This window comes from Mastomys coucha, unplaced genomic scaffold (genome assembly GCF_008632895.1).
Source record: "Mastomys coucha isolate ucsf_1 unplaced genomic scaffold, UCSF_Mcou_1 pScaffold13, whole genome shotgun sequence".
In the NCBI taxonomy this organism is placed as follows: domain Eukaryota; kingdom Metazoa; phylum Chordata; class Mammalia; order Rodentia; family Muridae; genus Mastomys; species Mastomys coucha.
In genome coordinates this window covers 19,299,719-19,321,172 of record NW_022196895.1, presented here as the reverse complement: position 1 = coordinate 19,321,172, position 21,454 = coordinate 19,299,719, and the positions used below count along the sequence as shown (strand labels likewise).

Below are 21,454 nucleotides of genomic sequence, written 5' to 3'. Positions count from 1 at the left end.
TTAAGGAAAGAGTGAACTTACTTGAAGCCTGGAAGAAAACTTTGTATAAAATGAATTTTCATGGAACACAATCAGAAATAGAAGAGTTGGGGTCTGGGAAGAGTGTATTTCCTCCTCATTGTAGGCTTCTGTAGGAAGCTTAGAATGTTTCCTTCTGCATGAAGTATATTCCTTCTCTGAAAATCACACTTCCAAAAATCAAGAAAATTTGCCAGTTATCTACAGTGTTCTTGCTTACCCAAGGTAACTTTCTGTAGTAGTATTTGTGTGTGTGTGTGTGTGTGTGTGTGTGTGTGTGTGCAGCTTCTCCTATTTAATTCATAAAGAGAACTTTACCTTGATTAATTGTAGTTATGTAATATCGTATTGAAGATACTCAGTGAAGATTTTTGGTGGAGACGATTCTCTCTGAATCAGATCTGAGCAGTCTGACATCTCTAATGTAGCCAAAAGATGAAAACAATAATGATAATTATCCGTGAAAGCCATATGAAACTCTCTGGCATGAAGTCCTGAATGTGATTTAATAACTTCCTTTATTTGGCTCAAAACCAGGAGGAAAGATCGGAGGATTCCTGGAAGGCAGTTTCTGTGGTTCTTCATCACATTTTCATATCTTGTGAGCAGAGGTGCTGACAGACTTTGCTCTTGTCTTTTCAAGGATAATGGTAGGGCTGTCCACCATGGCTCTGTCAGGACAAAACTAGCTTCTCCTTTTAGAGCAAACGTCTCATTTTTTTTTGACTGCTCAACTTTACAAAAGTTAACTCCAAGTAAAAAAAAAAAAAAAATTGAAGTTTTGCGCTGCCATAGATTTCAGTGCATGCCAGATGTCACTGGGCTCCTCTTGCTAACGGTGCTGCTCTCTGCAGTGGACCTCTGATAGGGAAGCTTATTTCTAAAAGACAATAATTCTGCTTCCCCAAGTAACCAATAGTCAATTTAGCTCTTTGTCTAGGGGCGAGATCCTATGAAAAATTTTCCTCTTTGACATTAACATGTCTGTTGATATTGCCATTGTTCCTATCTAGTTTATCAGCCATTGTTAGGAGAGACGGTTTCACATCACACTCCCTGGTATTCTGGTTCTCACAATCTTTCCTTCCCCTCTTCCATTATGTGGCTTGAGCCATAGCGGCAGAAGCTGCGATGTGGATGTGCCCACTGAGGCTAAGCTCTCCACACTTCCCTAATGCCTGCATTGTGTCCAGTCTGGTTTTCTGTGATGCTCTCCATTTGCTGTGAGGTCAAGCTTATGGACACTTATCTGTGGGAATGAGGACACAATGTAGTAAGAATTATGATGGTCTAGGAGGCAGAGAAGGAGGAGAAACAAATAACACCAAAGTTGTTTGACTCAGCCTCGAGTGATCATATTTATACTTATTTACAATTATATAAATATATTTATTTTATTATATAGATGTATATGTCTCTCTATATACATATATAATTAGCAACACAATATATATGTGTAATATATAATATATAATATATAAAAATATAATATATATATAAATATATGTTAGGAATATAATAATATAATTAGGAATTTAAAGAACATGGGCTGGCACAAGAACCACAGACTAACATAAACCCCAGTAGAAGACATGAGAAACTCCTTTCAGGATAGTCCAAATGACTCCCAAAACAACATAAAGCATTGATGTGTCCCTCAGTAGCCTATCAGAGGCTTAGGGCAATTAGGACACATGACTCAGATGATATAAGCTGGGCCTGATGTAAGCTCCTGTCTGGCTTTCACGGTTCTGGAAAATACTGTGTTAAGTCCTGAGGTAGAGAAACAACTAAACAGTCCTACCCAGCTGCAACACCTGTGAACCATGACAGTAACCAGCGTGGCATGATATTCGTAATCACATCAGTGACAGACAACAACTGCCTAATTGGAATTAAGTCCCACTCAGGAGGAAAATCATGCCTGGTACATGAGCTCTAGCCAGCTTCCTGGGGCTAGTGAGGTCATGGACCTTAGAAAGGAATCTACTGCTGCCATGTTGCTAGACCAGCACAGTCCCTTGCTTTTTAAAAACAGCTCTCACTCTGAAAGCAGGTTTGCTTCAGACCTTCTTATATAGCCCAGATCCATCTCAAACAGGGGATGCTCCTGCCTCAGACTCCTCAGTGCTGAGACTGCAGGGAGACACCACCATGCTCTACTCGGAGAAGAATTTCCTAGTTTAAAGCATTTATTGTGGCGTATAGACTAGGCTGGACTCCTCCTGGCTGAGCCTCCTGAGTGTTGGGATCACAGGTGTACATCCAGAAACCCAATTCACTGTAGGATTTTAATGACAAAATGAATTTCTTTGAATGCCTGAAACCAAGGAATCTCCTTCTCTTGGTCAAAGGACTGGTGGTGTCCATCATCACAATCACTCTGTAGTCAATCGTGAGGTTAATAGTCTCCCCTAACCTTACTGCTGCTACAGAGCCTTGAGGTCAGTTAGAGATGGGACCTTGGTCCTTCAGTTATTAGCTGGGCACACACATCTCTCTCTGTGCCTGCTGCCTCCTCCTACATTCATTAAACACACACACACACACACACACACACGTGGGCTACGATAATATGGATAGTTCATTCTAGTTTTTCCTTTTCTATTTTGTCTATTGCTTAACTATTATCTACTACCTCAGGTAATGACCAATACAAAATAGCATCTTGCATGTGTTTCTTGCAGTTTGTTTCTACAAATGGCACTAGAGGAGAAAGCTTTAACCATTGGATGAGTTCTGAGTCTGGGAAACAATAGGCAGCCTAGGTGTGTCTTCCAGGGGAGCAGCAGATGGGTCAAACTGCAAGACAGAACCTTGGGGCCGAGGCTTCAGAAACTTCCAGCCTCATTCTCTTTTATAGGGCTGCAGAGAAACACAGCTGCACATTTTTCAAGAGTATTGTAGAGTCACAGAGCAACAGTGGGAACCAGGGCAAGTTAAACCAACAATCCCCCCATTGTTATCCAGACTCAACTGTTTTCTTGAACTGCTGCCTGAGTCCTGTGGATTCTGAGACTCAGATTCAGGTCTTCAGGCTTAGTGGCATGCGCCTTCATCTACTGATCCTGTGCCTTGATCTCCTGACCCTCAACATCATCTCTTATAGTCAGCAAGATCAGTTCACATTTTCCATTGTCAAGTTCACTCCCACTGAAAGGGCCAGTGGCATGGCAGAACAGTGCTAAGGTTATGAGAGAACTTGCCAGCTGGTATCTACTCTCCCAATTTTTGTATGTTGTTATATTCTTTGATTTGGTTCTCAGAACTTAATAAAAAATTGACATTGAAGAAATAATAACAAACTAGTAGTGATCAATTATAATTAAAGTTGCAGTGTATATTACCATTCACCCTAAAAAGAAAATGAACATACTATTTACTGAAGGGATACTTTCCTTCGTAAAAATGACCACTTCATATAGCACAAGGCACCATCAAGGTTTGATATCCGTGTATCTTCACATTCTGTGAATATGGCATTCATTTGCTGTCTGGAAATTCATGCAGCATGGACATGGGCTGGAACACAGTGCTGTGAGTTGCTATATTCTTTACATATTCTTTCAACATTTATTTGGTGTAAACAGGGAGGAACTGATTTTTTAAACAAAATATGTCTTTGTTTTCATAACAAGTAATTAAGGTATGCTATTTTATTTATTTATGCAAAATAACAAATGAAAAATAAATATGCAATATTATCTGCAATGTATTAGCCATGTACAGTGGTTGTATACATATGCAATAAAATTCACATCCATATGGAGATGATTGTGGGGTCTCCTGAAACAACTAGAAACACAAATATAATTCAAGAATCTCACATCTCCGTGTGCAAGGTAATTGAAACTAGCATTGCTAAGAGAGGCACATGCAACCCCGTGTTGCATTCAGCACCATCCAACAAGGTATGGAGGAGGAGACTGAGTGGGTAAGGAAAGGGTGGCATGCTTGCATGATGGGACAAAAATATGTGTAACTGAATAGGAATTTCAGTCAATTTCATATTTCATACTCATCAGGAGGAGGATGCTAACAATGATACCATTATCAAAATGTTCATTTTTTTTTTTAATTAGGAAAAATCTGAGTGGTAACACAGATAAGTACAAATAAAGATTAACTACTGCTTTCAAAGTTTGTGTATTTACTTTTGGCATCAGGGTGTCCTACTGGGGTTTTCCTCCAAATGGCTTAAATTTGGAAATATGTAACTACTCCCTTGCTATTTAGTGATGGAAAGAATAACTAAGACAAGTCTTCATTCAGGATGGGGTGGTTAAGGTAGAATTTTCATTGGTGACCGACTCACACCTAACATTTCTGACTTTGTTAAGTGACTATATGCAAACATCTGTCAATTAGCATGTCTATACTTCAAGGAGGAGATAGATGCTCAGTTAGAGGAATGCTAGCATCTCCTTCATTCTCCATCTAACAGTCATCTGTCATCTGCTCTAGTTTCTCTAGTTGCTCTAGTTGCTCTAGTCCACAGCCCAGCCTTTGGTCAGCTGGGGATTTGGCTTAGAGGAGGACACAGAGAAGCTCTGCTGTTTTGTATTTTACATGTAAATTTTTGGTAACGGTGGAGGTTGGTGGTGTATTTATTCACTCAGGACCATACCTGGTCCATGTCAGTGAATTAAATGCAAATGAGTTCCCTACTTCAAGATGAAGCCTTCTCAGTGGTGTTATTTCTTCACCAAGTAAATCTAATGGTTCTATAGAGGAAACTTTTTTTCTTAACAACACCCATTGGGGTAAAAATAGACACATAAATGCAAGGGAAGTTATGGGAAATTTTGGGGTATTAAATTAAACTTACTGTCCAAGGGGTCGTCTGGTGAAGACTGAGACAAAATGAAGCAAAATGGGAAACACACTAATATATTAACCAAAGAATGATAATCAAAGTTAAGATAATATATTTTTGCACTCATCGAGAATCTGAAACCTTTTCTAGAAGATCAGGATGTAACGAATGACAAGAAGATCAGGATGAGATAATTATTATCTTTCTGTCAGAGAGCTTTATTTCTGTGCATGTTTGGTCTGTGTATCGGTATATGCTCCTTGGTGTAAATATACATGGAGGTTAGCTATCAACATAGGTGTTTTCCTCAATTTTTCTCCACCTTATGCATTTGAGATAGGATTGGATTACTGTAGCTGTTGAGCAGGGATTGACTGAATTACTGGATTTACTGGGCAGTAGAACCCCAGTCCTCTGGTCTCTACTCTCCAGGCCTGGATCCCAGGTCTACCATTATGTCTGGCATTTTCTACAAACAATGGGATCCAAACTGAGGTCACCATGTTTGAGCACTTAATCCACTGTTCTAGCTTCCCAGCCCTCATACATTTGTAATTGTAACTTTACTCCTACTGATTATACAATGTCTGCAGAGAAAACATATATGTCTTCGATGTATGCTCACAATACATAACTCTCCACCTATCTTGACATTTCTTAATAGACTATTTCTTATAGACTATTAAGTGCCTGAATTAGTAACATGGTCAGGTGTTTCATGCAAGATAAGTAGATATGCATACTTTTTAAAAATAATGATAAAGTTTAGTTGCTGTTGAGTTGATGGGTTTTGACATCATTTCCTGTTTGATAATTCATGGAATCCCCTATTACGTTTGAGACAAAACATCTTGGTGAATCTCTTAATATTTATTTAATAAAACATATAGAAATACAAATATTTGCCAGGTGGTGGTGGTGCATGCCTTTAATCCTAGCACTTGGGAGGCAGAGGCAGGTGGATTTCTGAGTTCCTGGCCAGCCTGGTCTACAGAGTGAGTTCCAGGACAACCAGGGCTACACAGAGAAACCCTGTCTCAAAAAATCAAAATAAAAAAAGAAAAGAAAGAAAGAAAGAAAAAAAAAAGTACAAATATTTATTTTGATATATATATGTTTGCTCACCAGACAGCATAAATGTCATTTATTTTGAAACAGAAAAAGTTTGTTTTACTCTGACAATTTCTTCAATTGTTTTACTTAGCTTATAGAAAGTCCTTAAGGACTACTTAAATTGTTAGAAAAATACACTATCTTACCTCCTTTACTCAACAGAGATACTTGAACAGTGTTTTGGATAGAATAATGTCTCCTTGAAGAAATCCCATCCACATTTTACTCTGTGAAAGTACAGACTTTAAAGATATGGGTCAGTTTGAGATCTGAGGTGAAATATTATGTTGGAATTTTAATATGGTTTCAATGAAAATAGCAAAACCAGTTTTCTCTGAGGGGGAGGCAGGAAGGTCAGAGTCATAGAAAGCACAACCAGTAGGGATGAGGTTGGAAAGATGCGGTGTGAAGATGGAGGAAGAGTCTTAGAGCTGAAGAGCAGGGACGAGGTTGGAAAGATGTGTTGTAAAGATGGAAGAAGAGCCTTAGAGCTGAAGAGCAGGGACTGAACACTTAGCGAGACAATCATGTGAGGAGTGCTGGGAAAATTCCAAGATGACCAACTTCCTCTCATTCTCCCCTTACAGGACCCCTTCTGGCTGAGCAAATGGCAGACTCTACTGCAGCAGGAAGGAGTTAACAATTAGCTATTTTTTACTTTTTATTCTTTTTTTTTTAAAGATTTATTTATTATTATATATAAGTACACTGTAGCTGACTTCAGATGCACCAGCAGAGAGAGGGTGTCAGATCTCATTACGGGTGGTTGTGAGCCACCATGTGGTTGCTGGGATTTGGATTCAGGACCTTTGGAAGAGCAGTCAGTGCTCTTACCCACTAAGCCATCTCCCCAGCCCCTACTTTTTATTCTTTCTAGTGGTACGTACCCTCTTATAAAATACCTTAGCTCCAACTTAAATATTGATTGGTACCCACTGACTTTGATAAACTATAGTGTGATTATGTTCTGAAACAGTGAACATAAAAATGGTCAGCTTTCCAAAAGCTAAGTTTCCAGATAATTTACAAAATTGTAACGCTACTTGTGGATATTGTATATGCAATAGTTTCATATGCTAGCAGTATTTTATTGCATAACTTATAGATTTACATTAAGTTTCTCTGGTTTTGTATTAGTTTTTAAGAATCAGTAAAATATTATAAAGGCCTATAGGAATGTATTCAGCACATTTTCATTCACTCATCTTTTTTTGGTAATAAAGTACAACTTATTCTCACATTATATCACTATATTATTGTTAGTCACAATTAATATATTAAACTAAGAAGTTTACAATCTTTTTTAAGAGCATAAATATTAAATTTTTAAAAAATATATCATTTACTAAAGTTGTCCAAATACCTGCCCACAGTAGAGTTCTTGAAAACTAAAGATGAAAAAGGTACCACTTTTGATTATTTACACACATCTTCTATTAATAAAAAATATGTAATAATCATTTAGCATTTGCTTCTAGATTAAAAAAAATTAGATATAATTCTCCCCCCAATCTTTCCAAGGCAATACATGCAGTGTAGATACATATGTCTTATTTGGTTTTGCTTGTGACAAAGTATGAGTAAGTAATCCTGATTGGGCTGCGTGTGAGCTCCTACTGTCCCAGGTCACTCTATGGTGGAATTACTCAGACACTTCCACATGTGAATTGTGTTCACCTGTTTCTGTACCAGGAACAAATAGTACTCAGAACCACAAACACCCAAGACCTGACTGAAAGCGTGCCTGTCTGTTCTAAAGTCCTGGACAAATAGCATACTCTTAAGAGCAGAATGCTCAGCAAAATTTCAGATGTCACAAGAAGTCCTCCCTCCTCCCCCAAGAAGCTGAGACCTTTCCATTTACCTTGCTGTTCTGTGAAACTTCTGTTTGTAATTCTCCCTGAGACCCTGAGGACCTAAGATGAAGCTTTTGATGTCAATAGACACACGTAGTATGTAGCTTAAACACAGAGTCATCTCGCAGGAGAAATGACAACACACATTTTCCCGTCACGGCCAATCCAACAAATTTGGCAACTGATGGCATGGGTAATATTACTGCAGAGAGAGAGAGAGAGAGAGAGAGAGAGAGAGAGAGAGAGAGAGAGAGAGGAGATTTCTGCCTGTGTGAAATAGGCAGTTTGGAAGAAAAAATGATTTAAGATGCATTGTTCTTGTTAATGTCTAAAATAAACTTTCAGAAGAACCTAGAAATAGATCACTTTGTAAAACTGGATACTATGGAACAAATACAGCAAGGGATATTTATGTAACACTTAGGTACAAAAATATTTTAGGGAATATAGTTAATTTAAAAATCTACTTCAAAGATACCAAATAAGTGCCCCCCCCACTTCTGTGTGTAACCACTTACAGGTCTTAAGCAAACTATTATACTTTTAATTAAACTTTACAAATGCTTTTATTTCTCTATGCTTTTGTCCAGATAATGATTAAGTTAGTTCTAAGTACTAGGAAAGAAGCAATCATTTAACACTACACTGATTCATCAAGTTTTTTTAATAAACAAAATATTTAGAAAACATCCACAGATGCTTACCTCTTACAGATTTATTAATTTCAAGTTTTTGAACATTGTACTAAAAATTGCAGAAGCTTTTATTATGAAGAATTCTGGTTATAACAAGAAATGAGAGGGCAGTTCTGGATTATCCACTTTAGAAAAACTTCTCAGATTTCAAGTAGAGAATTTTAAGTACTTATTTGAGATGTGTGTGTGTGTGTGTGTGTGTGTGTGTGTGTGTGTGTGTGTATGTGTGTGTGTGGTTCCTTTCAAATCCAGAAAATTGGGGAAGTTCGGTTAGAGATAGAATCTCGTAAGTAAGGTAAGCCTGGGACTCACCTTGTAATCTCAAATTCTTTGCATTCTTTTTCTTGGCTCAGCTTTTCAAATACTAGAGTTATGGATTGAGCCATTTTTCCTGACTCCTGGTATCATCTAATGTTTTGAAAGCAAGGACATGTTTCTTTATGGACTTAGCTACCTGAACAGGCTGCCGTAAAATATTTAAATCTTTGAGGCCCTGAGCAACATTAATTTCGAAAATGTGATGCACTCGAACCCTGAGCCAGCTCCTTCTGTACAAAAATTTAAATTGTCCTTTAGTGGTCCTTATACTAAGCACTTGATTTACCAGGCCAGGAATGATATGGAAGAGCCTAAATCTCAGGTCGCTAAAAGAGCAGGATTAACAGAGCTGCAGACTTGAGTGAGGGAAGGAGGTGGTGACAGCGCACAGTGGCCGCCAACAAAGTCTGCCCTGTCCAGGATGTGCAATTGCCCAGATTACCGGGAAAGGGGAGATCTCAGGGTGGCTTGGGGTTAACAAACACCCGGAGAGAGTGAAGGGAGTTGGACTCAGTTGCTTCTGCCAAAAGGAGACCTCAGAGGAAGAGAGACCCCCAACAGTTCTGTGCTATCACACAGGTGACTTTGGCCTTGCTGAACTAGGGCCAGCGGGGGTGGGGCACATTTCTGTAGCAACAGGGTCTGGTGGTGTGCGCCTTATGGGACACCAAAATCCTGCGTGTCAGGCTCTGTAGGAAAGGGGCATAAGGTAACAGAGAGAGACCTGATGAAGTTCAGCAGCAGCCTTTAGCGTCTCTGGAAGCTCCGAAGGCCCCAAAGACCCAGCCGGCTAAAAGGAGTCTCGGATCTCATCCAAGTCTGGGCACCCAGGACACTGTGTGCTAAAAACCTGTAGGAAGAGTCTAGGCGGTCCCTGCCATCCCCCAATCCCCCGCTGTTGCTATGGCAACCTCTCTGTTTGAGCCTGCAAGTCCCCAGGCTGCAGCACAGCTCCCCCTGGCGTAATGCCGGGTACCAAGCATGCCCTTGAGGCCCACAGAAGCTAGGCCCGGCCTATTGGTGCAGGCTTTGGTCCTCCCCGCCCCCTCCAATGTTGCCATGGAGACCGCCGGGGCAACCTCAACAGTACCGCCTGCAGCAGCCACACTCGCTTAAGAAGAAACAACCTGAGCCCTCCTTTGCCCCAGCGCCTCTTCCAGGAACTAAAAGCCCGCAGCTGCCACAGCTAGCCTCCCACAGGCAGGAAGTGAGAGGTCAGAAGTCCAGAGTGGGCCAGGTCCTCCTCCACACCTTTCTTTATTCGGCTTTCCATTCTGAATTTTATACCTTGGCATATTTTATGATATAAAGAGTTTAGAGGGAAAAATAAGATGATTCTCTTTATTCTGCCTGCTACATCTTTCCTGCAGCTTTCAATTCCACGAAACAATGGACCATGCTTAATCCTTAAGATAGTTTAACAGATCTCCTTCCCTGCCTCTCCCTCCCTCTCCCCCTTCCCTCCCTTCCTTTTTCTTTCTTCCCTTGCACATCTCCTTTCCCCACTTCCTGTTTCCATTACATCAAATGCATGATTAATTAATAATACTTATAAGATTGTCTTCATGTCATTGGGCATCAGTCAAAAGGTTTTTTGTTGCTGTTGTTGTTCTTGACAAGTATTTGATAGTGTTTTGTGCTGTTATATTTGAGGTTCCTGGAAGAAAAAGAGTGAGCTCTGTGGAAGCTCCTTTGCCATATTACTCCAATTCCACACTCCATGTAGTGCCATAATCTCACTTTTCTGGACTCCATTCCTTCTCTGTTTGGTATTGCTTTTGAGATTTGTAAATGCTGGGGGTAGAGGTAATGGTCCAAGGACTCTGTCTTTGGATTAAACACTCCAGACCAATCAGTCAGCTCAAGTGCAAACTCCGGCTCATGGATGCATCTCTGCTGATTTTGAGAGTGAACACACTCAGCCAAATGGAACTTAACAAGTGGAGACATCTGTGATTTTCAGTTGCCAGCCTTAGCCTGGAAGGCTATGAAGTGCCTTTGGTCAAAATCATGAGCTTTTCAGATTATTTTCCTATGTCACAAATCCGCCTGCAGTTTTCATTGTGTGAGAGTCCCTTGGTAGCTTTAAGCTCTGATAATCACAAGCTTCTTGCATAGCTCTGTAGCTTTGAGTAGACCAGGCTTTCTTCTTGTTTTATTTTATTTTTATTGGATATTTTCTTTATTTACATTTCAGATGTTATCCACTTTCCCAGTTTCCCTCCCTCCAGGAAACTCCCTAACACATCTTCCCTCCTCCTGCTTCTATGAGGGTGTTCCTCCAGCCACCCACTCCTACATCCCTGTCCTCAATTCCCCTACACTGGGGCATCTATTGAGCCTTCATAGGACCAAGGACCTCTACTTCCATTCGTGCATGACAAGGCCATCCTCTGCTACATATGCAGCTGAAGCCTTGTGTACTCCTTTGTTGATGGCTTAGTCCCTGGGAGAACCAACAGATTGGGAAAAGATTCTTTACCAATCCTACATCCAATAGAGGGCTAATATCCAATATGTAAAAAGACCTCAAGAAGTAGGACTCCAGAAAACCAAATAACCCTATTAAAAATGGGGTACAGAGTTAAACAAAGAATTTTCAACTGAGGAATATCAAATGACTGAGAAGCACCTAAAGAAATGTTCAATATCCTTAGTCATCAGGGAAATGCAAATCAAAACAACCCTGAAATTCTACCTCACACCAGTCAGAAAGGCTAAAATCAAAAGCTCAGGTGGCAGCAGGTGCTATTGAGGATGTGGAGAAAGACGAACACTCCTCCATTGCTGGTGGGAATGCAAGCTGGTACAACCCCTCTGGAAATCAGTTTGGTGGTTCCCCAGAAAATTGGACATAGTATTGCCTGAGGACCCAGTTATACCACTCCTGGGCATATATCAAGAGGATGCGCCAACATATAAGAAGGACACATGCTCCACTATGTTCATAGCAGCCATATTTATAATAGCCAGAAGCTGGAAAGAGCCCAGATGTCCCTCAACAGAGGAACAGGTACAGAAAATGTGGTACTTTCACACAATGGAGTACAATCAGTTATTAAAATGATTAATTCATGAAATTTTTAGGCAAATGGATAGAACTAGAACATATTATCCTGAGTGAGGTAACCCAATCACAAAAGAAAACACATGGTATACACTCACTGATAAGTGGACACTAGCCCAAAAGTGAGCTCCAAATAATCAAGATACAATTCACAAACCACATGAAACTCAATAAGAAGGAAGACCAAAGTGTGGGTGCTTTGGTCCTTCTTAGAAGGAGAACAAAATACTCACAGGAGCAAATATGGAGATAAAGTGTAGAGCAGAGCCTAAAGGAAAGGCCACCTAGAGACTGTCCCACCTAGGGATCCATCCCATATACAGTTACCAAACCCAGACACTATTGTGGATGTCAAGAAGTGCATGCTGAAAGGAGCCTGATATCTCTGTCTCCTGAGAGGCCCTGCCGGAGCCTTACAAGTACAGAGGCAGATGCTTGCAGCCAACCATTGGACTGAGTTCGTGGTCCCTAACAGAGGGACTAAAGGAGTTGAAGGGGTTTGCAACCGATAAAAAGAACAATAATATTAACCAACAAGACTAGCCTTTCAACGTACACTTTTGTAGAATCCTAGCAATGGAGGATGGCTTTTCTTTCTCAAAGCTAATAATTGGAACAATTTGTTTGGCTACAAGTTCTGTCACGAGGGCCTTACAGCTAGTGAAAGATTCTGATACATTCCAAACCCCAGATGAAACTATGAGTTGATTTACTTGAAGTGTGTGGCTCTTCTTCTTTCAAGTTGTCCCCAGGTTTTCCTGAAGAAAAACAAAGCAAATTCTCTCTTTAGTATCCCTCTTAATCCTAAGGATCAATATCCATTTTTTTGAAACAACCTTTTGTTTTCCTTGGGAAGCCCTTCACACTTTTGCTTACCCATTTAACTGAGACATTGCCCTTTTCTTCCCTTTCCTTCTTTCCTTCATAGTAGTTTTCTTTATTGCCTTAGAAGTGAGATGTGATTTGTAGTACCTCAGAAACATGAAGAAAAAAGGGAGGCTCAAGTGTGGAAAAGCCAATACATTATCTGTGTGATTGAGAAGCCTCCCTTTTTTCCCTCTGTCTACATATTTTATTAGCATATGTCAATTGCCCAGAATAAAGGATTTCATCATACCACTTTTATAATACATGCTAAACTTGGATCATATTTATTCCATTATCATCTCTTTCCTTCTCCCTCTCTAAATCATGTTCATTCTTAGAGTGTGGCTTCTAAGGTAATCCCTCTTTTTTGGGATGGATTCCACTTATGCAAGAAAACATGCAATGCTGCTCAAACTATGGCCTATATTACTTAACATGGAGGAATATTAATTTTTCAGCAGATGACAAAGTTTCACTGTTATTTATGATTAGGCAATATTCCATGTAACTATATAACACAATTTATATATGCAGTCTCCCACTGACCTAGACTCATCTCATGGTGAATGTTGACACCATATGCCTGGTTATGCAGGGATCTCTAATAAATGATGACTTTCATTTCCTTGGATATACAATAAATTCATTTCTCAGCAGAGTCATTATTTTCATTTATCAAGAAAGAAACTTCTGATTTTCACATACTTAATTTTGGATTATGATAATTTGAATTTATTTAGAAGATTTTGTTAGAATCTTTATCTTTATTTTTTTTTTTTTGTAGTTGCTTGGAAACATCTGGATAAATTAACTTTATTATTCAATTGTGTCCTTTTTACTTATTTTTCTTGCCTTATCTCATTGGCTACAATTTCAAGTTCTGGGACTAGAGAGGTAGCTCAGTAAATAAAATTGCATACTGAGTTTGGATCTCCCCATCCAAATCAGGCAGCTCACAACTATCAGTGACTCCAGCTCCAGGGGATCCCATAAACTTTTTATTGCCTTGAACACCTGCACTCATGTGCACATACCTCTCCCATCCTATATGTACACATAATTTAAAAAAATAATCGTATGTTATTAAATAAGACCTGTGAAAGTGAGAATTCTTGGCACAGAGAATGAGTTTCATCTGTTCCCTTCATTATGGTGTCGGCTAAGAGATCATTATAGATAGTTGTCATATACTGAGGCATTATCCTTCTGCACCCAGTTTCAAAGATGCTTAATTAAGAAGTGATTGAAATCTGTTAAGTATATCCTCTGCATTTACTGAGATTCAAAAGCATCATTCAATTCCCATGCACTTAGATAGTTTCTCTGGCTCTTCTTGCTACTGATTTCTAGTTTTATCCCACTGTGTTTTAGTGAGTTACAAAATTATTTCATTAAAAATTCAACATATTGTTTGTGTCCATAATATCCATTTTGGAGAATACAGAACAGTTCTCAAATCCTGAAATCCCTCCCATCCCACAGATCTTCCACAGCAGCAAAGTTAGCTACCTGTTTCTGTACCAGGTTTTAGTAATTGTGTCTCTCTCTTTTCACCCTTCTGTAAGTGTTTCCCATCTGTCATCTTGTCTGCACTCTTCTCTTTCCTGATACTGCATCTTTACTTTCTCCCGGTTTTATTTTTTTTTCACTACAACTATTTTTCTGGATTTTGTCCATCAGCCATTTTGTTCATTTTCCTGTGAAATCTATGCTGTCTTCTGAAGACTTTTATCATCTTTAGACTCCCTGTTTGAAAACTACTTCAACCTATCTATCTTTTCTGTACACAGCTCAAGATCAACCTGCCTGTCACTGAGCTCGGTCTACAGAGAAAAGGGATACTTCCGCTTTGTTTTGTATCTCACTTAAGGATCTCAGGAAGTTCTAGTTAACTAAGATAAGGTACATGAGAATACTTATCGATTCATTTGACCATATCAGATTTTCCTATTAATACTTTGTGTGTAACAGAAAATAAAGTATCTTGAAAATTCACTCTAGCCACAGAGAAGGTAATATGTACTTAAATTACAGATTTTCTAAAGCCTAATGTAGACATGATTTGGATAGCACGGTTAAAGAACAAGTTGGGCAGAGCTTTGGACATAATAACAGGTTTATTATTGGGACAATGAAAAAAATTCAAACATGTTAGTACCTCAAAGAAGAATCATCAACTAGAGGAAACAGTACGAATAAAGATCTCATGGAAGTATCTTAGTCCATTCATGCTGCTATGACAGAATTCCAAAGGCTGGGTGATTTTTAAAGAAAATAAAATGTTTCTCACTTTTTGAAAGTTGAAAGTCCAAGATCACTGCACTTTTCTTTTCATGTCTGTTAAGGCTTATTCTAGAGGGAGAGGACAGTGAGTTGTCGTGTGGTAAAAGACAAAAGAGAAGGCAGAGAGGGACCTTTGTCCTCTGAAAAGTCTCACAAGAAGAACATCTAATTCTATTTAAGGCAGAAGAGCCCCACTAACCTCATGCTTTCTCAATACCAATGGCTAAACATCTTACCTTTGAAGAGATTCTATTGAACTACTATATAGAGGGAAAGGTTAGCTGGATTTAAAGAATTGACCTAAAGAAATGAAAAGAGGAAATGAGCTGAGGTAAGAGGAGTGGATGAAGGGAAGGCTTTTGCAGGACTTCGTGGGACTCAGCAATTTTGGATTTCCTCCTATGTGCAATGGGAGAGTATTGCTAAGGAGGATAGCAGGAATTGGTCCAGTATTTTTAAAGATCATCTGGCTTTAGGGTGGAGATTGAATTAGAAAGGTGAGAATTTGGACATGGGGAAAGGAAATATGATAGTGCTTTTCCACGAATGTCAGAGAGAGGGACATGTGGGGCGGTGAGGGAACAGACAGGTGGTATTTTTAGTGATCTTCCTTCCTTGTCACCCACTGGTGTGTCTTCATCTCCTCTCTGTCCTTAGAGGACTCCATGCCATCTGGGGCTTTCCACATCCCAGATCTCTACCACAGAGCTCTGGTGGCTTTGATTCTGAAGCACCCAGGCCTCTCTCAATGAAATTTGCACAGTATATGCCACAGAGAAGATACAAGGCAATAATGAAGGAAGTGGGCTCCAGAATTAAGCACTCTGGACTCATATTCATGACAGGTGCCAATGTATGTTGGTAGATGTGCTTGAAGAAGGACAGAGTACTCCAAATCACACTTCAGCAAACATCTCAGTAAACTACATGGGAGAGGCTCCACTATCTATGTCAAACTTAGAACAAGGTGCAGCATCTAAGTAGGGCCATGGCTAGGGCATGGGGGAGGGGGTAGATTTTAGTGGGTGGTTTTATCTTCAAACTTCTCCTCCTGGGTAAATATTTGTCTTAAGAAAATATTTTCTGTTGCTTATTCATTTTTAATTTTATTTTCTTTGAAACTATTTTATTTTCTTACTACTTAAAGAAAAGAAAGTGGAGAAGCATTTTTCAATCATGAAGGGGAGATAGAACACCAAATAATACTAATAAATCAAGGAAATTCAGGCCATAGTGCTTTGTGATGCTCTTCTTGATTTGCTGATTTTATAGTAAGCCTACACTTCCTCATCAGTTTCCAGCTTGACATCTGACAGCATTATCTAGTCAAGTAATCTCTCATCATTTTGCATTCAATTATCAAGGCTTCTCTGTATTGACGGAATAGATCAATAAATCAATCCTTAATAAGTATCTCAACTTTTTCTTTTAAAATGGTGATTACTTTGTATCTAAATAGTCTCTCATTCATTTTCCCCCAAGGAATATCTACAAATTGATGCTGACATATATCATATTTAAATTGATAATGTGTATAATATATCTTACATATCTTCATTCAGATATATACTTCAATTCAGATCACATACTTTTAATTCAGAGTCTCCCTGTGTTACCCAGACTGGATTTATTCATAAAGTGAAAAGCTGGTACAGAATTAATTTTTAAAGAATTCATGTAAATAAGGAAAAGACAAGTTAAAAACTGAGCAACTGACAAGGAGAAATTTGGGAAGCCATGTCTATGCCAATGATGAATACAGATAATTATTAACCTTCACTCTAGCCTCAAGTCAGCAAAAACAAGAAAGTTAAAGTCAGCACCATCCATCCTGTTGGGGAAAGGCAGAATGACTGAATGACATCATCACTCCCATCAGAGATTGACAGGATGATTGACACCCCAGGGGTTGGTGGGAATGTTGAACAAGGAGGATGTACACTCACTGCTACAGGGACAGTAAATTGATATGGCCTCTTGAATGAGCTCTCCAGCATTATCTATAAAAGTTAAATACAGGCTGGAGAGCTGCCTTGGAAGGTAACATACTTGCTGCTCTTATAAAGGACTTGGGTCCAGTTCCCAGGACCTACATGACACCATATAACTGCCTACAACTCAAATTCCAGGGTATCTAACAATCTCTTCTGGCTTCTACAGGCTTCTGCGTGCATAAGTATGTGCAAATTCACACAAGCACATACACATTAAAATAATAAGAGCCAGGGGAGATGGAGTATATCGAGGACGAGACCCTCTATATCAACATAATTAAAGATCACAAAAACTCTAGAGACTGAAGCAGCATCCCCAGGGCCTTCATTGCTCTGCACCAGGTCCTCTGCATATGTATTATGGCTTTCAAATTAATATTTTTATGAAACTCATGAGTATGTGAGTATGTGAGTGAGTGAGTCTCTGTGCTTTTGCGATTCACCACGTTGTTGGGGTGTGGAATGCTACTCGGGCAGGTGACACTCAGATGCCAGACTGCATTTACCATATGCCCTTTGTCAGGTGCTGGGAAGCACGAATACACTGTTTAGTGTGAAAATGCAGTCTAAGATGTGGGAGGCCTAAGCTGGGGTTCCATGACTCCCAGCAGAGGAGTCAGGAATGGAGGGTTGGGAGTCCGGGGCCTGCCACGAGGAGACCACGGCTAGAGGTTCTCAGACTCCTGGACATCCAGACACTACTGGAAGTCTGAAAGTCTATGAGGAGGAGAGAACAGAGAAGGCCCGCGGGCTTAGAACCTTGACCCTCTGTTCTCGACTTCTCTGCACGGTTTCCAGTGGAGTGAGGGATCCCCAACTTCAGCCTCCCACATCTTAGGCTGCATTTTCCCACCCCATGAGCCCTGTATCAGTGGTGCTTTCCCTCCAGCCGAGGACCGGACAGTGGGGTATATAATAAATGCATTCTAGCTTCTCTGAGTTTCACCTGCCCAAGCGGCATTCCACACCCCAGCATCAGGATGAAACGCAAGATCACAGGTCTGTGAATCTTGTGCCTTCTCTTGGGCTCTTTTCCTTCTGTTTGTCCTGCCCAATTCTGATGTGTTATTGTTTTATCTTATTATACTACGTTATATTTCATTACTGTCTCTTAGGATCCTGTTTGCTTTGTGATGAGAGGCAGGGAGAGGATCTGGATGGGGGTGGGGAGAAACAGGAGTAGAGGGAGGGCAAACCATAACAAGTTATATTAATGTGAAGGGAAAAAAGTTTATTTTCAATTAAGGGGAAAAAAAACTTACTGAGAAGCTAAATATGTGTTCATACATTTTGAAGAAATCCTACTGCTTGGCTGGGTATTTGCACTGGCTAGTTTTACTGCAACTTTACACAAGCTACTGTTATGCTTGAGAGGAAAGAACCTTAAATGGGAAAATGCCTCCAGACATCCGGCTGTAAGCAGACACTCCTATAGGGCATTTTCCTAATTAGTGAACAATGGCGGAAAGCTCAGCTGATTGTGAGGGGGAATGCCTGTGGGCTGATGATCCTGAGTTCTTTAGGCAAGAAGGCAGGCTGAGCAAGCTGTGAGGAGCAAGCCAGTAAGCTGCACAGCCCACAGGCTCTGCTTTAGCCTCCAGCTCCCAGGCTCCCACCGCGACTTCCTTTGATGGAGTATAGATGATAGATGATAGATGATAGAAATGTAAGCCAACAAACCCTTTCCTCCCCAACTTGCTTGGTTGTTTCACTATAGCTACAGTAATCCTGGCTAGGACAGTATTCAAAAGCAAAGAATAAAAGGCAGAGAAACCTCTTGCAATTGTTTCTAATGGCAGACAGTAGGAGGGCTTTCTAAACTTACCTTGAAAACAAAGATTAATTTACCACAGATAACTTAATAAAACCAGTACAGGGTACAACACATGACACATACAGTTGGAATAATTCTCTGTTGAGCAGTGAGACACTAATTGTCTTTGGGTAGGCAAGCATGAGCTATGGCCAGGCACAGCCATCAGGAAGTTTGTGGAGACTAATATTCTGTTCTCCGGCCTGAGGGCATCTTACACGTGTGCTTACTGGGCAGAACTGACATCATGCTGTACATTTATAATTTTTGCACTTTCCTCTGTGTCTTATTCCACGTATTTTTTTTTTTAAGGAGATTTCCCACTAACTATTTCATTAGGCTGTTTCCTTTAGCTAGACATTTCATCCACCCCCATTGGACTTTTTTTTTTTCCTATTTACGTGTCATTGTATCTTTGTGTGTCCTGTTTTCTATCGGATTTTGATGGTGAATATGGAGAGACCTCCTGCTACGCACACTCCAGTCACATCCAAAATATCGGGGATAAAATCCTGATAAAGGATAAGAGGCAATAAGACTTCAAAAGGAGATCTGTGCCTCCTGGATTTCAGACTAGTCGCTGGTATCCCCTAACTCAGAAGTGTTCCAGATCAGTCTTTCCAATCATCAACACGGCCTCATAATTAGACATAAAGGTACCCCAAGAAATGATTTGTAAATGGTTAAGATTGGGCATTTTCTCCTGGCCGACACAATGTTTCCAACTATCCTAGTTCAATGTTTTACGTACTAGAGAGTAATTGAAGGGTTTCCCTCACTCTAAGACGTTAGCTAAAGGGGTTAGGTCGGGATTCCCCTCTGCCTGCCTCCAGCAAGAACCAGAGAATTAACATAAGAATACCTCAACAGGGAGGGCTCCACCCCTCTTCCTCCTGCTTCACACCTAGCTACCAGACTCTGCTGACCTTGGTGTGGGGGGTCGCTTGCCTACGTGACTTCAGTCTAGCACTAGGACTGGAAGAAGAAGGACTTGGATTCACTTGCAGGACTAGCACTAGAACTTAGATGGGCTAGGACTCAGATTCATGCATCCACATTCCCCTGGGCCCAAAGTGCTTGGGCCCGGGGGATACAGCACCAATTCAGAAGAGATAGCTGCTGCTTTAGACCCAGTATGTTTTAGATAGCCTCAGATGTACCTCAACTATTGAGCTGCCAGATTTACCATCTCTCTTTTGCAATGACTGTAAAAGTCTGATGTCATTTCTAAGAAATACATTTAGATCTTATACTTCATGTGTCGTCTCTGTCGTCATTTCTTCCCCTACGCCTTATCGACCTGACTAGTACCCCCGTTTCTCCCACGGGTTGAGGGAGGCCCAGATCGGCCGGCCCGAGGCAACCTCCAAATGGTCCTTTGTCATCATTGTTTTGGTCATTTTGAATAACAGCACATGATGGATTTCAGCAGGGCGTATGGCTCCAGTGGTCCATCTTCTCTGTGCGTTCATGTATTCAGGCATGCATGTGGACTTCTTAAGATGACCTTGGAGTTCGTTCTTCAGAGGCTTGCCACATTATTGTGTTGTTGTTGTTTTGAAAGAAAAACTCTAACTACCCTGGAATTTGCCATGTAGTGGGGACTCCATCTGCCTCTATGTTCCCAGTACTCAGAGTGGCCTGTGCTACCATGCCTAGTTTTGAAAACAGATCCTGGGACTCAAACTCGGGTCCTTGTACTTGCAAAGCAAACACTGAACTGGCTGAGCTCTTACCCAGCCCTGTGGAAAACCTGACTGCATTTTCCAGCTTTGCGTCTATCTGTGGTGGTGAGATGACATTCAGGCCTCCGGGAACAGAACTGCTCATTCCTTTAACTTCTCTTGATGTTTCCTCCAGGCCGGGAGAGAGCGGTGCCTTGGAAGAGCCTGGATAATACAGGTTCCAGCGCCAGAGATGCTACACTGCAAAGAAATTCAAATTCCAGTTTAATTAAGTTAAAATATTTTGAGTTTTTAAAATAACAATACACCTGTGTCCTAATGTACTAAGTCTTCCTAAGTACCAGGACTCCTGCCTGTCTTTGGGGAAGGTTAGGCTCCTGTCTCCTTCTGAGATGTCCTAGTTCACTGATTTAATCCAGGCTGTGATGCATTTGTTAGTCTACCTACTGCTATTTTGTGCATGTGGCATCCACAGGACATATCCATTTTCCTGAGCTTCAGCATTCTTAACATAAATTGGGTATAGACAGTTATTATGATGATACTTGGGAGGGTTTAGCATAGTCAACAAGCTAAAGTTTTTATAGTCACTGATGACATAAAACTGAGGAGCAGACGAACGCTAGGGCTGGAGAGGCAATCAGCAGTTGAGAGTCCGGCTGCCCTTTCAGAGGATCCAACTTTGCTCCTCAATACCCATGTCAGATGGTTCACAGGTACATCTAAATCCTACTCCATGAGATTTAACACTCTCTACAGGCCTACATGCACACTGTCCCCATGTGCAAATATCCACACACAGGCACCTACACAGATAATTAAAAATAAAATATATATTTTTTTAAAAGAATCACACATCTTGTTATATAACTCCTGGCCTTCAATAAACTTATTATTTCATAGCTTTTGAAGTGGTGTGTGAACATCAT

At 40.3% G+C, this 21,454-nt stretch overlaps 1 protein-coding gene across 6 annotated transcripts in view; it reads left to right on the top strand.

Annotated features, from left to right (window-relative positions):
- The window catches only part of Nol4 (nucleolar protein 4), a 322,425-nt gene that overhangs the window by 38,244 nt on the left and 262,727 nt on the right, over positions 1-21,454 (top strand). Inside the window, exons 1-2 of one of the 6 annotated variants that reach the window (XM_031365088.1) lie at positions 9,625-10,030; positions 14,541-14,652. The exons of 4 other annotated variants lie outside the window; for them this stretch is intronic. The gene's annotated coding sequence lies outside the window, so the exon portion shown is untranslated. Of the gene's footprint in view, positions 1-9,624; positions 10,031-14,540; positions 14,653-21,454 lie in introns of those variants that run through there. One more of the 6 variants, XM_031365087.1, reaches the window with a different exon arrangement.